General features: G+C 37.6%; 1 protein-coding gene across 2 annotated transcripts in view; it reads right to left on the bottom strand.

Annotated features, from left to right (window-relative positions):
• Positions 1 to 18094, bottom strand: part of CASS4 (Cas scaffold protein family member 4) — a 340933-nt gene that overhangs the window by 197649 nt on the left and 125190 nt on the right. The gene's annotated exons all lie outside the window — the stretch shown is intronic.

The raw sequence follows: 18094 nt of genomic DNA, 5'->3' as shown, positions 1-18094 counted from the left end.
ATATCTGAATCCTATCTTGCCCTACACCAAACAGTTCATCCACAAATCCACCCTCATATCCTTACAGTGCAGACTATGCACTGTAGCCCCTCAGCAATCTGAAGTACATTGTGTTTCACCTGCAGTGCTTATCTGTCTGGTCTACAACAGCGACGTGTTCAGTTATTACAGGCTGTGCTACAGCCCTCTGCATTATATGGTATAGTATCTCTGGTGTGATATGAAGAATTTCATACTACGGTACTACCGTTTGTGAGAGGTAGTCTCACAAGATAGATTCCTTAGATCCACTGCACTTTTCCAGTTAGACAAAGCAAACATACATGAATAAACAAATGTATCTTTTTATATACTGTACATTTATCATTAAGTGTATTGTTTATTATGCAGTTAATCACAGACTGACTAATAATATTGATAATAATAATAATAATAATAATAATAATAATGGTAATAATGACTAACAATAATAAGAATATAATAATGATAATGCTGAGTAATAATAATTTTATTATTTCTTTATTTTATTTATTTTACAGTTGTTTACTGGAAAAGTCTGACTGGACACAGGTCCATTTTCAGCAGAGGCCCACGGAGAAAAGATCCATTACAAAACAGTATAAGAATAAACATAACAGATGTTTAACAAATTACATGTACTTAACATGAACATTAACATACAGATATTATTTACACAATGCTGTTATATGAGGTCCTCAAGTGGGAGCATTATCATAGCAAATGATAATCATGGTAAACATGCTTTGAGAGTTACCATGCAAGTAGATTTAAGGATAAGAGTAGGTCAGAGTAGATCAATGATAAGAGTAGGCTGGCAGTAAGTAAGTAGTGCCTGGCTATCTATACAGAATTCAGTTAGCCTGGAGTATTACAGGTACAAAGCCAGGAGTTGGCCTAGTGTGTAGAAAGTAGCTTTTTAAATTGTGCTGTGGAAGAGCTGGAGGTAATGGAGGTTGACAGTTTATTCCAGATTTTAGGAATGCCATTAGAAAAAAGTGATTCCACAGCTGAGTTATTAGCTTTTATGCTACCCAGTAGTAGCCTGTTAGTGGAGAAGAGGACTCTAGAAGTGACATGTAGTTGCATAAGAGTTTTGCGAGTAGGGACTTTATCAGGTTGATGAAGGGTTTTATGGGCAAAGGGTAATTGTCTAAAGTGGAGGAGCTGAGGAAGTTCAAGCCAATTTAGTTGTTTAAGAGCAGCACAGTGGTGAGATCTATGTGTAGCATCATTGGCAAATTTGGCAATTTTATTGTAGCAGATTTCTAACTTGTTTAGGTCAGTTTTATGAAGATTGGTCAGAACTGGGGAGGCATACAGAAGAGCTGACAGTAGGTGTGTATGGGCAGTGGTAAATTTTGTGGCTCTAGTTAGAAATTGCTTATGTCTGTAAAGAAGACGTAGTTTCTTATGAACTTTTTTAATGGTTTGATCAATATGAATGTTGAATTTTAAACTGCTGTCAATTTCAATACCAAGCAGTTTAGTATGAGTTATTGGGGTGATAATGGTTTTGTTTTTGGATTCTATAGTAAAAGTTGGTAAGGATGGAGGGATCTAGAGGAATGGAAGACAGGTAGTTTTGTTTTGTTGGGGTTGAGTTGAGAATTAGTGAACCATGTTTCTGCAGATAAGAAGGATTCCTGGGTAACAAAACTGAGTTAGTGCAGTGCAGGACCAAAGCATACTAATGTAGGGTCATCTGCGAATTGTATAAGAGATGCATGAAGAGTGGAAGTGTGAAGATGGTTAGTGAACAGAGAGAAGAGTAGAGGTCCAAGGATGGAGCCTTGTGGGACCCCTAGGGTCCAGGGAGATAAGTAGAAATGTATTGTTGCCACTGCATGGCCTGTTGGGATCCTGACAAGTAGCTCTGGAACCAGGTGATGGAGGAAGCACTGAGGTTAAGGTCAGAGAGCACATTGATTAATTTAGAGTGATTTACCACATCAAAAGCCTTAGACAAATGCAGAAATACATCACTTACATATTGTCCTTGATTTCTAAGGTGGTTCACTGTATTAGTAAAATCCATTAGAGCTGTGGTAGTGCTGTGAAATGGGTGAAAACCATGTTGCGTATTTGATAGCACTTTGTGCATGTGAAGGAAGTCCATGAGCTGGGTATGGATAACTCTCTCTAGGATTTTGGATAATGACGACAATGCTAATAATCAATGCTAATAATGATATTATTAATATTGATTACCTTATTAGTGAGCTCAGCTATCTTTATGAACAATTATTTATACCAGTAATCACCTACCAGGTCATCAGAAGGAAATAAACAAAAAATATAATAAATGTCCATTATTTTGGCATAATGCACTGGAGTATATGACTTCAAAATTATGGGCCACATTGTATTATAAATGACATGTAAAGCTGACACGAGTTTAATAGTAAACCAGTTTAAAAGAGATCGCTGCTTTTAAATAAAGACACAAAGAATGACAAGTGAATGTGCCACAGTTCTAAGGGTACAAAGTAGTGTCAGTATCACAGCACAATTTATATAAAGTTAAAAAATGAACGGCAGCTGCTCAGGTCACAAACAACGATTATGGTCTGCAAAGAAGTTTAAAAGGGTCTTCACATTTAAAGCATGATTAATTTATATAATTCGCCAATTCATTGTATTTAGCACATTACGTAAGATGCAATGCTCAAGGCTTATCATTTTCTGTTTGTCCATAGGTATGTCATCTGACAATATGGCCTTACTTGTTTTGTATACATTTATAATTGACTTTAAAAGTATCAATAAAAGTAATGCAGGCTTTCTGACATCCAATGACGATGGCAACTTTGCCGATTTCCAGCTGCATAACTACAGTAAGGATTACCAGCTGGCCAGTGTCAACTAAATATATGCTTGCTTCTTAATGATAAAATAATAGTATTGAACCAAGGAAAAGCTGGGTAACAGACAGCTCAGAGTAGATATCTGAGTAGCTTGTTAACCTTTTCTTTTTCTCCTTAAGCCTATGCATGAAGGAAAAGAAAAGCACAGAGAAACTCAGAGACAGGAGGAATCCAAAGACCAGCCTAGCTGTGACGTGGCTGTCCCTGTGTTTTTAAATGTTAACACTAAAACTAAATGGTATATTTTACACTACAATGTACAAATTCAGAAGATGATCCACAAGCAGTCTTTAATGTTTACAATGAGCCTTTGTACTATACCATGACACATGAGAAAGATTGTGCAAATATCATTTTCTATTGCAACCGTGCTGGCTTCTAACATATATAAACTTCAATATGTAATTCAAGGGCACATTGTTATGACTAATACCCTGCCATCCATATACTGTTTACTGAAATCTTGAGGTTACTATTTTACATCCTGAATCAATTTTTAATCTGTTTAACTCAAATAAAAATAATTTCAAGTACTGCTGCTGTATTAGTGTACACTTCTAATAAAATAATTACTTTTCTGCAGAATTCCTGAGTCATGAGAAATAATATATAAAACAACAAAATAATCCAGCCTCCCTTGGTTCTTAGAAAAACCTTGCATCAGTGCAGAGATAAATGCAATGTCAATAACTGATTCCACTGCGGTGCTACTATAGTTATCTTTGCTGAGTTGAATGAAATTGAAGTAAAAGGACAATATAGACAGAGGTTGATGCATACCTATGGAGCAGTCCATGTCTGGATTTGATATCCTTTTCAAGGTAGAATCATGTATTACACTTATTAAAATACGTGTTCTGAACAAAAACAGACTGCTAAGATAGAATGATGTAATTACCCATGATGCAACGTCACAGCAGTGCAGTACAGTGAGCCCAGTGCAGTTCACCATGCATTGTACGAGCTCTACAGATAGTGCAGTATGATGCATCTAATCAGAGTGGAGCAATAATGCAGTTATAATGCCTTAATAGCACTCTGTGAAACACAGTCACACAAGGAGTAAAGAGAGTCAGAACTCTATATGCAGGATTTATTGCTGGCAGAGGACAGAATGGAAAAAAAACCGTGGAAAGAGCTGTGAATAGTATGAAATACTCAGATTTGTTAGGCAGATACAAGATGCAAAACACTAATAACTTCACAGGGATCCAGTACTTAAACATTACACTCATAAGGCACAAACAGCAAAGAATGTGACACAGAGCCTGCAGAGAAACAGCAAAGGATGTGACAATGAGGTGATACAGTAAAACTGCTTCCAAGGGCATAAGAACCAGAGATTGTGACACAAATTGTACAGCAACACAGTCCCAATAGGATAGAAAAGACAAAGAATGTGACATCTACACACTAGTACAGCAACACCGCAACCCAACAGAACAAAAAGCAAACAATACATGGCACCATGGTACTAACACTGTGTTCTGCACTTGTGTGACCATAAGAAGTTGTACCACAGAGAAAAAATAGTAGCTGTCAAGGAATATGTATGTATTTACTTGTTTGTGGACAGGTGGATAGCAGGATACACATACACAAACTATGTGGATTGAATCAGAGAGAGAGGAGGGGGCACCTCTACAAAATACTATATAATACACAATGAACAATACAGAGCATACATAGAGGATAGTAGGAAGATTAATTCATTAATTAATTCAGTCAATCATTGGTGTATTCATTCTCTGATTATTAGCTTAATCCTGTTGAGAAGTAACTGGGGGGGACAAGAGACTATCCTGGCATTCTATGGGCACAAGGCAAATAAACCATTCCTGCAACAGGCACCAGCCCATTGCAGGATGCACACATACACACACACACACACACACACACACACACACACACACACACACACACACACACACACACACACACACACACACACACACCTGTGGACAATTTCAGAGGATTATACCAACGTATCCATGGTACAATGATGAAATGTTTGACTATATCACATCACTCAGTGAAAATGTACAAACACTCTGCACAGAAGTTGCACCATCTGTGAACTTTAATGAAAAACCAAGTGCCGTGAGCCAGCAACTCTAAGTGTTGCACTAGTCTGGCTCCTTGATGCACAGGCATGGAGCTATGACTGTGACCTAGGTGACCCAGATTTGATTGGTTGCCCCGGGAACTGAAGACCCAAGCAGGGCGTGAAGGAACATGATCTGATGAACTCACCTGGGTGTGAAGGGATGCATGCACTCAGGGGCATACTGTATAGTAGTATAGTGTAATCTTCCTAGTGGAGACTGAGGAAACCATCACTCTTGCTTTGGGGAGGGAGCAGGGCTGCCTGAGAGGACACATCCCTTATATCCATCTCTGCAGCCCATTATATGTCTCCTCCATCATACTTCACAGTGTGCATGTGGGTGACAGGGCTGCATACAGAAACAAATCTGAACTATCCCTGATGGCTGCCTAGATGACAGCCATTCTTGGCTGGCTCTTGCCTTAGTGATGGGAAAGAGGATCTGATGGTCAGGAGACAGCAGTGGCTAAGACGACAAAAAAAAAAACACCAAGAAAAAGTTATGATCCTTCTGACTATGGCACATGTGAAGGAAAAAGGGAGAGAAAGGGACCTGGTATCTTCACATGCCTTGAATGCCCAGAAGAAATAAAATGTACTAGAGGGAGGGAAACCTCATTGCAACAGTGATACTGTGCAGATATCTACTATTACAAAAATTCCTTACACCACTGTGCAATGTTCTTTGCATATACCACTGTTGTTGTAATCATCATCATGTGGGCAGTTCTAAAAGCTTATTTTGTTTGGTGGGTTGGTAATTCCCCAGTGGCAGATGATAGGAGGCCATTCATTCATTCATCCATCCATTCATTCATTCATTCATTTATTCATTCATTCATTCATTCATTCCCTGGACCTGGAGAGAATGTTCAGCCAGTGATACATACAGGAAGTGTACACAGAGGACTAAGTAGCTGCCTCCAGGACAGCCTGGATACTCACCCCACAGATGAAAGCAATAGTAACTGCTGTGGTACCCTGGGCAGTGGAACAAGATGTGATGCTGTGGGCCAGTCATTTGGAAATAATTAATTTCAAAACTGGGTTCCTTCCTTATTAATTTAGGAAGTTTGATACACACGTTATATGTGACATCAATAAAATACAAATAATCCTTGATTCTATAAAGATAACATTTCAATTTTTTTGAAACATCTAAGGAATGTAAAAGTCTGTCTACCTTATTTTGGGGATTGGGGAAAAAATTACTGGTAACTCAATGGATTGGATTAATGACACTTCTGTGACCACTTTGGGCACAAAAGACAGATTAATCTGTAAGTTGTATAAGCTGAAAGCTGTCTTTGTGGAAAACTAAAAAGGGGTCTTTACCCATCAGGGCACGGAGTTCAGAACTGCACCTGGCCAAGGTGATTGCAAGTAAAAGGACTGTTTTCCATGTCAGAAACTTGAAGAGTAGAGTGAAAGCTAGTTCATAAGGGGTCTGCATCAATATTTCCATAAAACGTTCAAGTCCCATCACTTTCTTTAGGAAGCATCAGATGCAAAAACCTCCTTAATTGGATGTTTAATGGGTAGCCATGAGACAAAAGGAAAGTCCACAGGAAGGCAGGCTGAGATAGCAAGCAAGTGTACCTTCATGGAGGTATAGTCTAATCCACTAACAAAAAGTTCAGATGAGTACTGAAGAATCATAGACATTCCCTATCAAAAAGTTCAGACAGGTACTGATGAATCACAGACACTTCCAGTGAGTTGGGATCTGAATTCATCCTTTGGCAACAGAGGGAAAAATGTATTCTTTTTAGCTAATTAGCACTTTCTGTTACTAAATCTTCTATGTACCTTCATGATTTTTAGCACATCCCCTGAATACTGATGCCTGAAGTCTCAGTGTGCTCAGACTCAAAGTACCAGTGACCCCTTAAGTTTGGTCTGGAGTTTCATGTGCAGAGGAAGAGGTAATGTCTCTTCCTTAATATCACCATCAGGAGGAAGAAAGTAAAATTGTGTAAGAATTTACCTTAGTGGTAGATGTTTGAGTAGATCACTGTTGAATTCATCCTAACTCTAGAGACGTCAGCTGCAGGGAGCCCAACATCCTACCCAATTTCCAGAGTTTGGTACCTATCACCATCTAGTATGGTGGATGTCCATCCCCCAGGAATCAGGAATGTCAGGAGATTCCCAGTATATGTTTGACATTTTCCCATGCCATTTTAAGGCTTTCTTACCCAGAAAAAAAATTAGGGGCATCAACCTTGAAAGATAAAAAAGAAAATCCCTAGGATTACTCTTTGTAGACAGAGAGAAAGCATTGAAAGATGATAGGAAAAATTAACAAGGCTCCCTATAGCTTGTCAACCTCAGCAAGCTTGAGTCCCTGTGAGAGAGAGAGAGAGAGAGAGAGAGAGAGAGAGAGAAGAGGAAGGGTGGATAACATAATGGTATGGTACCCCACCACAGCCCAGAATGCCCAAACTCAGAATGAGTGGTTGGTTTTGGGATAGTATTACAGCAGTGATCTCTATAACCATCTACCATTATGATAAGCTCTTACATAGTTGTACTATGTTCTTCTTCAGCCCTGTGACAGTTGCCAGAGCTCATGAGGGCAGGGACATGGACATGGAAGGACTAGGCTGTAACATACTCTGCAGTTTTGTCATAGCAAATCCATATCTCACCCTGGAAGAGATATCCAATATGTAGTGTTTGTAGAAGATATTACATAGCCTGAATAGTTTATTTATATATATATATATATATATATATATATATATATATATATATATATATATATAAGCCAAACAACAATACGAAAAAAACACCACTGGTAATGAGTAAAATCCACAGCTGGAAAGTTAACAGGAACCAGGCAACGGCTGATTAGTTAACTTTTATTAGAACATCCAAAGTTCAGGAAGATGGATCAAACATCCAAATTTCAGATAAAATAAGTCAAGCGCTTTCGCCCGGGCTGTCCCAGGCTTTGTCAAGATAAAAACACATATAACTTCACTTCTTTATATACATCATTACTAATTGATTAATTGTATAATTAATACCTTTGAAATTACAATTACTATTTAAAGTTCTAAGTACAATTTTTACAATGTTTAACCATAAAGACTATTTTCAAAAGTTGTTTTAAAATAGAATTGTTGTACTTAATTTACTACAAATTTATTAAATATGTGTAAAAATCAAATTGAAAACATAAATAAAATGTTAAAAAATGTATGTTAGATACTAAATATGCTAACTAATATGAACATTCTAAGGTACTGTGCACTAATCTAGTAAATAAAACTCATGCAAACATCTATCACTCAAACTTCTATGGTATGTATAATGTATTTTTTCAAAATCATTATAAGCAATACTTTAACATGACAAATATAAAACACATGCTGGATATTGTTAAAAAGTACAAATTAAAATAAATAAATAATTTTCTTACTTTTATTTCATTAAATATCAACCATAAAAAATGCTACACTAACTACGAAGAAACTTGTATAATAAATAATAAACATTAAATCTGTTCAAAGATGTCACTAGATAGATTATACATCACAATAATGAAAACAACTAAAAGATTTCTATAACTTTGCTCTTCTAAATTTGAGAACACTGCTAATGCTTATACAATCATTAAGCCCTGGTAGTTTTGAAGCATTTAATTTTTTTAGATATATACATATATACATATAGATATATATGTATAAGGGACTACTGTATAAGTTCAAAAATACACTTTTTCGAACTCACACAGTAGACACCAGGTTACGCAAAAGTGCACTTAATCATAAGTGCACTTTCACGAAACCCGCGTCAGCAAACAGGCTACTACTGGCTTTAGTGCAGTAGTTATGGACCTTAGGGTTAGGGCGCGGGTCATGGTAAGGGGATAGCTAGTAGGGCTATCCCCTTACCATGACCTGTGCCCTAACCCTAAGGTCCCTGACTACCGCACCACAGTGGAGGACAGGCTATCCTCTACTGTGGTGCAGTAGTGATGGACCTTAGGGTTAGGGCAGGGGTCATGGTAAAGGGATAGCCCTACTAGCTATCCCCTTACCATGACCCCGCGCCCTAACCCTAAGGTCCATAACTACCACACCACAGTGGAGGACATAGCATGTTTTCCTGCTGTCCTCCACCGTGGTGCGATCCATTCGTAGAAGCTGAGTTCGCGAAAGTGCACTTTCGCATAACTGAGTGGTCTACTACTCTTTTTCAAATATGTGGTATTCGATGAAAAGCAGTAGACCCATATATAGATATATATATTTATGTTAACTGGATAAGACCATTAGACACATATCCCTTTTCAGGGGCAACCAAGGAGAACTGTTTGGTTAAATGACTTGCTCAGAGTCACACAGTAAGCAAATGGAGATGAAAAGAATCAAACTCTTTGGAGCTCCTACTATCTTTGGTTCTGTGCATGTTATATCTGAGTTACCTGTGTATGCCCAGGATGAGCAGTATTCTTCACCCAGTTTTGAGGATTGGAAAAATAAATAGATAACTGAATGACTTCGATGAGGGAAAGTTCCATGACTAATTTTAGCATAAAAAGGGATTCATTCTCAGACCAACTTTGGCTTATAGAAAACTAAAAATGTGTTTTTTGCACATCAGGGTTTGAAACTCTGATACTCTTCTTGCAGAAGTAATGGCTACTAACAAAACCATTTTTGAAGTCAGAAACATGAGGGGTACTGTGACTGCAGGCGTAAAAGTTGTATGAGTCAGGTTTTATAGGACATGATTTAATTTCTACATTTGGAGTAATCCTTCTTTTGGGTGATCTCAGCTATAGTACCACTGTTAAACAGTGCTTAATAGGGAGCGTGCATGTCACTGGCATTCCAAAGAGAAGGCATGCTGAAAAGGCTGAAAGCTGCATCTTAATGGAAACATACGCCAAGTTAATTGCACAGCTGCAGTTACTGCTGCAGTACTGGGACACCGTTGCAATGATGGGATGCTGATTTTGCTTATGGTGCCGGAGGGAAATTTCAGTTTGGATGAGTAGGACTGGAAGGCTTCTTAGTGTCTTTAAGTCTACTAAGTACATCAGCAGGAAAGTAGTTCCTGATGACCAAAATAGTCAGATCATTCAAACTGTGTGCTGCAAGGTCTCGATGTTGAGGTTTATGAAGGCTGCCTTAGGCTGTGGCAGGAGATCCATCTGCAGGGGCAGCATGCCAAGTTTCCCATGGACATTTATATGAGGAGGGAGATCCATTGCCATCTGGACTAAAAGGGTGCTATCAAGAACATCCTTGGCCTCTCCTTCCTTACTTTGTAGATCACCCTGGGGAGTAGAGGTATGTGAGTAAATACACAGAGAAGGAGACTTGTCCATTTGAAGGAGAAGACATCCGCTGCCCAAGCATCTTTGTATGGTTGTCTTACACAGAACATCTTGAGCTGTCTATTTGTCAGTACTGAAATCAGAACACTATACCTTTGTAGCAAGTGAAGGACATTCATTTGTGTGGGTCCTCCCTTTGCTGGTATGCTATAGAATTTAGATGAGATGGTATGTAGACTTACATCTGCAATCATGTGGGACTGCCATGCTATCTCCCAGGTAGTCATGGCCAGCTTACTTCTTGATGAACCAAATTACAGTAGTATTGTCCATTGTAACCTGCAGAGCACCGTTCTTTCATATTAGTTTGAAGGCCAAGAGTTCCAGTACCAAAGCCATCATTTCTTTCAAATTTATGTTCTTCCTACTTTGGGATGCATTCTACAAACTTTTAGGGGCTGCATTTTGACATTTCTACCTTCTCCTTAGATCATTTCTTTCTTAGGGAGATTTTCTTAGGGAGATGAGAGATTTTGAAGGTTAAAGGCAAACTCAATGATGCTATGGCATATTGGTGATATATTATATATATATATATATATATATATATATATATATATATATATGTATATATATATATATATATATATATATATATATATTTTTTTTTTTTTTTTTTTTTTAAGACAGAGAGGGGAGTAGGGGTAGAGCCCTCAACATCGAGGATGCAGGGGAAATACTTCTCCCTGCAAGAATGGTTGGAAATAGCATTTCTTTCCCTTTTTCAGATAAATAGGTTCAGTCAGCAGAGGCAGCAGAACACTGTGGTCTGTCTCTTTAAGATCAGCAAGTCTGTCTGCAATGGCAATGAGACCCTTAGAGGAAAATCATGAAATTAATGATATGGGTCTCTTAAAAGTGCAAGATCTAATATGGAGAATCATGCAACTGCAAAACAATAAACTCAAAGTCCAACATTAAAACAGCAAATTAAGACACCCTGAGTCCCTGACATGCAGGACTATATCCCCCACATCTTCACAAGTTGTAATCACACTAACTCATAGGGTAATGTACATTAGCACTCTCGGACCAAGTGTATATTGCTACACATTCACTGCTGTATTCTCAAATGTTTGTGGATTGGAGTTACCTTCCCTGGAATTACCACAGGAAATAAATGACACCATGTCCACCCACCTATGGAGGCATGCATAAACATTCTTACTGAGCACAGCTTGCTAAAGTCTCTAGTCAGCCGAAGGGGTCCCACTAGTACTAACAAAGTACCTAATCCTCACTCCCTGGAAAAACAAGCAGACACCAGGTACCCAGTCTACTTCAGCCCTGCTGGCCTTCCAGCTCTGGATTTATTTGTGTTACAGCCAGGTTGCACTGCTGAAGCACTGCTTTGCCCTGCCTCTTTCCCTCCTACCCCTAAGTGCTGCTACAGGGGTATACATCAGAACCCATGTGCTACAGCCTACAGCTGCCAGGCATACTGTATAAATACAATACATTTGCTTACTTAAGTGCTAACATATGTTCTGATATATCATATCACATCTGTTCCTCATAAATAATGTTTCAGTGCCTTTTATGCAATGTATATGATTGTCATGCAGATACCTAGAAGAAAAAAAAAAACAGACTCTGCAGCATAACTAGGAAACTTGACCATACTGAACAGTGCCTGCTCTATCCAGCAGTCGAGGTATGAAGTCTAAAGGAGATAGGGATGAGGACAAAGGTAGCAATGTGTGCAGTATATGCTGTGTTGTGTGTACAGAGATGGGCACCATCAAAAGACCAATTACATACTCTCACATGGGATTTAATGTTGTTTTTAAATGCTGTTATATATTGTTTAATAATGATATCATGAAGTCTTTTACTCCTACACAGTTTAAATTAGGTTTTTTAAAAATTCACATATCTGTTTTTTCAGCAGGTTCTTTATAAACAGATATCATGTTACTATGAGGGTATATAGACCTTGCATATAAATACAGCAGTACTATGCACACGTTTATAAATACACACATGCATACATGAGATGTGGAAAAAAGACATAAATGCAGTCATGCACAACAGAATAGCAAGCATACAAGTAAATTCACACCGATACATGGAAACACAGGCAAGTACAAGCACACACACACACAATACGGGACACATGTATATGACAGGCACATACATACACAACAGCAAAGCACAATTATATGTAAATAAACACTCATATATGTATAATATACATCTAATAATGAAATCACACACACATACAAACACACAAAAGTACAGCATACGTGTAAAGACAGTTACATACATATGCACAAAAGTAAACGTACACATATATAAACATACACAAATGCAAAAGTGCATAGGTGCAAAAACACAATCACGCATAGCACTATAGTACATATATGTAAATTTACACACATGTAGAAAAGGATACACAAACACAGCAGCCCAGCACAATTCACAAACATAAAATAAGGATAAATACTTTGCTTGATTTTTTTTTTTAACTGAAGGGTGCTTTCAAATTAATTTCATATTTTCTTAAAGTCCCTTAAGCGGCTCCTCATAGAGGACACTGTCTCATGCATTCACCACACTTTTCATGGAAAGTTTCTCAGGTATGTAAATGCTACCATGTCTGATATCATGCCCCCTCCGCTTGTTACATAATCACTTCTGCTGAATTGTAACCATATTGTATCTTATTACAACCTCAAGATATGTTAACATTTACCACACTGTACTTCCTCTTTTCTGCTGTGTCTTACACTGACCATAAGCTTTTACTAATTTTGCCTTCAGGAACTGTAGTGCCACCAAGTCTGTTAACACTCTATGATCAGTCTCCATTCTGAATGTATCCTGTTGAATATGGAGAAAGTACTCCAGCCAATGGTTTACACTAATGATATTACTCTTTATGCTTTACTGTCAGCTGTCTATCCGAATGTCAGTCCTGTCAATCTTTATTAACTACCTATCTTACTTAGGTCATTAGATACAACTGCTGTCCTTCAGATCACGTTTCTATTTGGGTGATTTCTACGAATCATGATACTTTTACTGGAGAACGGTTGTATTTTTTTCTGAAGAAGTTCTGGAAGTAAAGGAATGAAACCGCTAATTTGACTCTTGTTTTTATTACTTTAGCTGTGGGCACTAGTGCTTTAAGTTTTTGAGTTTATTAGTGCCTTTGGTCCATTTTTAATGTTGTATTCCCACTACTTACCACACACACACACACACACACACACACACACACACACACACACACACACACACACACACACACACATGCGCACAGACACACACGCACACACACACACACACACAGACACACACACACAGACACACACACACACACACACACACACACACACACACGCGCACACCCGCACGCACACACACACGCACATTGTATTAGGATTACACTGCAATCCCAAAGTGCAGCTAGGAAATTAAATGAGTCAAACAGTAGGAAACCCTTTCTCAGCCTGTTAATATATTCACTGCAAATAGAGAGAAATCTGCTATGTGGACATCATCTTGTATACATATGTGACCTTCTTCCACACCACACCTCTTCCTGTCCCCAATACATACACATACATGCTATACACATGTCCATATATACTCTTTGTCTTTGCAGCACTTGTAATTAAAATTCACTATCATTTAATGGCCATATTAATAACAGCATGCAATCATTTCAGAAGGCTAGATGGTTAAATAGGAGTTACAGATATGGCCATGCAGAGAAGGACATCTTTGTTACACTGAAAACATCTGGACCCTTCCTGCCCTTTGTTCTCTGCTCTTAATTGCAGCCAGCTATGTAAAACCCCTTGATATGCATGCCTAATTTAGCTGTTTTTTGGCAGATTGTTCCAAATTAATGAAAGACAGCTGAGTTCCAGGAAGCAGTACCTTATAAAAGTTGCAAGATTTAGATAGAGAGATGGAAACGACAATAAGAAAATACTTTAGCTCTAAGGAACAGAGATCCGCAGCATTTTCATGTCTAGATATCTTAATTTCAGCTTTTTTGAAATGTCCTTCTTATTACCTCTACTACCCAGATGAATGTTTTGAGAGATATATCTATTACTCCTCTTTCCATACTTGTTGTAGTCCTAGTATGTTTCAATTTACCAGTATTTTTACAGATGTGCAAAACAGCTACCAAGCCTAGTTGAAAATGTTTGTTTCTTCCCCATAGAGTACAAAGATAGGATTTAAAAAGACCTGTGTAAAGTATTTGGTGAAGCAGCAAAGTCAAGATATGTATCAGAATATTTCTTTTTTAGCCGTGTCTAATTGGTAAAATATAGGGTACCTTGACCTATGCCCCTGCCCCACAGTGATATATGTTGCTTGCAAAGAGTCAACAGAGAAGGGCAAAAAACAAGTATTGGATATATTTAGTTTTGTTATTATTGGGGTAGGTATGCACATTATCATACTCTGGTGACCTATTGAATCATACCTCTCAGATGTCCAGTAGTTCACAGAATGTCTAGATTTTTACCTTATATTGTTTACTTTTTCCTCATAAATTTGGGTTTTTCTGGCAAGTCTTTAAGGACTGAAGTCACTAAACAATTATAGATATTTAAGTTTCAGATTTCATATTCTTCAGAAAATGCATGGTGAGGCAAGATATGTTATTCTATCCCATACTAAGTTTATATGAGCAATATTTGTTGTTTGGGCCTTAGTCCCCCATTATGTTTGGCATTGTTCAGAATTATTGTGCTAAAAGGTTGAGAGGTATGTGTAGAACTGGTCTTTTTTATGTCAGCCTTTTGCTGAGCTTATGATGTGTAAGAAACACGTTGGTACAGTCACATAATGAGGGCATACAGCCACATTCACACAGTCATGGCAACAAGAGTAAGGGCTAAAATGAAATATGAGATGCAAGGATATCATTAGTCTTTCTGGTGCCTTGCCTGCTTACCTAATTGTAGTACTCCCAGAACACTGCTTACCAAAGCCTGGCCTATATTATTAGGAAGAAGGGGAGCTCCATCCCACAACAGCCCCAGCACATAGAAAATGTATGTGTCAAGGTCTCTTCCTCATGGGGAAAACATACCCAAATACATACCTCTCAACCTTCTAGTGCAAGAAATCTGGACAAAGCCTGACAAAATGGGGGGGGGGGGGGGGGCAAAGGCCCAAAAATAGGGACAGGTTTTAAATATTGCTGTTATAAACTTAGAAAGTTGCTAAAGTAACAGGGTTTGTGTTAACATACATTTTCTGAAGGATGTCCAGTCTGAAACACAAATATATGCATTCTTTAGTGATTCAGACCTAAGATCATCCCAGTGATTTGTGAGGCAAAAATCTGGACAGTTGAGAGGTATGCCCAAATGGCAAGCCCCTTCTGCAAGCCCTCAGCATGGGGAAATACAAGGGAATATCAGTCCCCTTCTATAGCCCACCAGCATGAAGAAAATAAATATATATGGAAATTCAAGGGTCGCTTCACAGACCCTCTCTACCCTGGAATAAGGAAAATATACAGAAAAGACAAACAGATACACTACAAGAATGAACAGAAGACAGCAATCTTACTGTGGTACAACAACATGAAATTTATGCCAAACACTCATAGGGAAGTATATAAAATTAAGTGGGGAAATACAATATATTTTCAGTATTTAACTTTTAGGATTAAAAAATAGATGGGCAGGGAAAGTTACAGATAACATAGATGTGACAAAGGCTACTTAACACACAGATACAGTCAGATCTGCATTAGTTGCATTAAGACATGACATTATATCTTACGTGGCCCTAACATTTCTATGTAGTGAGTGCATTTATATTGTCAAGACCAGCCAAATAAAATCTTTACTGAGTTATTTTAACTGAAATCTATATTTTTGGGTGATGTCAGTCACATGACAGTCCCATTTCACTGGTCTGTATTAAAGGTACATGAAGATGCAGAGAAAATTATTTCATAAAGTTTGTCATTATGAATGTTGTAATCAATTCTTGTTTTACTGAACATGCGTACATTTGTTCATGGCACACCAAGGCTGGATCTGAGAAAAAGCATTCTTCTTTACATTTCAATGGTCCTCATTAATTCACCAAATGTAAATTAAAAGAAAGCATATTAGAAACAGACAATACATAAGCAAAAAAAAAAAAAAAGCTAGTTCATTAGAATTCTGAGGATTTCATTATTCTTATGCCTGCTTAATGTGAATAACAATGTGTTCATGAGAAAGCAGCTTGTGTGCATGTATCATACACGTGGAATTTAAACTTTTTTTTTTGCTTGTGTCCTCCTTAGCAAACACTTTTTTTTATAATACAGATGCACATGTGCTCTGTAGGTAAGGCAGTAACATTAGGTGAATTTCTGCGGCCCTGCATGGATTATCTGACTGCTGTTAAACTGGGACATTGAAATAATTATGACTGTAGTACTATGCTGCAATGTTAGCAGTGGGTTTGTGTCGGCTTTACATGTTCCATTTTGTCAATACCACAGAAGTGCAAGTGTGTTAAAACAGTGACTGAAATAAAACATGTGGGACAGGCATAAAGCACTTATTTTGCTTAATGAAAAAAAGGGGAAATAGTATGTAGGAGAAGTAGAAACTGCAGTTTATCCATACAGAAATGGACACACTTGGTGACTCAAGCAATTATTATTTTATGATGTCAAAGTCCAGGTTTCTATGTGCTTTACTGCACTGAGACATAGATGCAGTGGAATTTATTTGTTATATTGTGCTACAGTTTGCACTGCATTATGTTTGCTTTGCTGAGCTACAGGGTAGCTTATGTCAGAATGTTTTAACATATTGATGTATAATTTTTATATATTTATCTCTGCTTAGACACACTGTAGTGTTATTTCTAGAGAATTTTACCTGATATACTGTTTTTGATAAAGATCTTTTGATGTATTCTAATGTCGTTACTGTAACTGTGCCTTATCACACTGCATTGTTAGTTCTATAAAACTGTGCTGGCTATATGCATTTTCTGTCAAACAGTCTGTAACGTAGTGTAATTTTTTGTGAAATCATGTATTCTTTACTGTTTTGTAGTATTTCTATTAAACAAGATGCCTGTTTTACAAAAATATAGTATCATTTCTATTGAAATGTATCTAATGTACTGTAACCTCCATAGAGTCAAGAATGCTTTTTTTCTGCAATTTAGTGCAGATTTTTACTTTATTAGTTTTACTGCATTGTAGTGTAATTTTCTGATTGTGCATACTTCATTGCACAATAATTTGTATGGAATTATGCCTCATTTACTATACTGTTTACTGCATCTTAATGTGGTTTCTATAATGATCTGATTGCTTTACTATACTGCATTGTAACTTCTACAATACTACACCTGCCTCACACCAACATAATTCAGCATAATATCTATAGAACCATATGTGTGTGTGTGTGTGTGTGTGTGTGTGTGTGTGTGTGTGTGTGTGTGTGTGTGTGTGTGTGTGTCTGTGTGTGTGTGTGTCTGTGTTATGTATACCATGTCAAACAGGAATATCTTTTGGGGTGTGATATATTTATGAAGTCCAAAAACCTTCAGTGTTTGAACAAGTTCTTGTACTTCATCGTTCTTTTGACTGCTGTAATTCATGTATACAACTGGCTTAAATATATCTACCTTTTGTGCTTCTAGTTTACGGCTGTGCATGAAATGCATGTTTTCTATTCTGTATGTGCCGTTTAGTATAAATGTGAGTTTCCCATTGCACTCTTTGTAATACATGAAATAGGCATTTTTCAGTGAGTG

This window comes from Protopterus annectens, chromosome 12.part0, assembly GCF_019279795.1.
Source record: "Protopterus annectens isolate FY-2018-M chromosome 12.part0, PAN1.0, whole genome shotgun sequence".
Taxonomy (NCBI): domain Eukaryota; kingdom Metazoa; phylum Chordata; order Ceratodontiformes; family Protopteridae; genus Protopterus; species Protopterus annectens.
Note: the sequence above shows the minus strand (reverse complement) of the source record. Positions and strands in the feature narration are given on the sequence as shown.